Below are 825 nucleotides of genomic sequence, written 5' to 3' on the forward strand. Positions count from 1 at the left end.
TGATGATGATGATGATGATGATGATGATGATGATGATGATGATGATGATGATGATGATGATGATGATGATGATGATGATGATGATGATGATGATGAAACTCATTACGGGGAAAACATACAGAGTTCAACCATGGTAACGCAAACAGCATGGAAAATAAATATTGAGGATAAATCTTCATAGTATTTTCTATTCATCTCTCGTAATCATTAGTACAATTAATTTAAATTGTGCTAAATAATCTTTTATCAATACGATGCAGATTTTAAAAAAACACATTAAGCTTCTGAAAGAACTTCATAATTACTCATAACTTTGAATCAAGGCAACTCTTAGACAGATTTGTGTAAAGACTGTAACAGATTAAATGTTTCAATGACAGGGTGTGCATAACACTGACATGACGCTGTCATAAATGTGATATAACACCTATCATGAACATGGAGGAGTCTTTATGAAGGTTTATGACTGTAGTCAGGAAGTGTGACTCGGCAAATAATTACACTTTTAATGCAAAGTTGACCATTTTAATAAACTTTTAATACATGTTTAAGAGCAACTTTGCATTAAAAGTGTCATTATTTACCAAATGACACTTCACAACAACARTCATAAACATTCATAAAGACTCCTTCATCTTCATTACAGTGTCATGTCAATCTTATGCACATCCCGTCAAGTAAAGTGTTACCATTTGTTACTCCGCATTCGCTCATTTTTTTGATTAAAACATCTAAGCTCTTTCTAAAACAAATTCTGATGCAAACAAACTGTAAGTGGAAAGAGTCTGAAGAGTTTTTCTCCCCTCTACAGAGCGGTACATCCAG

The 825-nt window shown here is 32.9% G+C and overlaps 1 pseudogene; it reads left to right on the top strand.

Annotated features, from left to right (window-relative positions):
* LOC103462474 (uncharacterized) overlaps positions 1–825 on the top strand; it is a 21,683-nt pseudogene that overhangs the window by 9,876 nt on the left and 10,982 nt on the right.

The sequence above is a fragment of the Poecilia reticulata genome, linkage group LG1 (assembly GCF_000633615.1).
Source record: "Poecilia reticulata strain Guanapo linkage group LG1, Guppy_female_1.0+MT, whole genome shotgun sequence".
Classification (NCBI taxonomy): domain Eukaryota; kingdom Metazoa; phylum Chordata; class Actinopteri; order Cyprinodontiformes; family Poeciliidae; genus Poecilia; species Poecilia reticulata.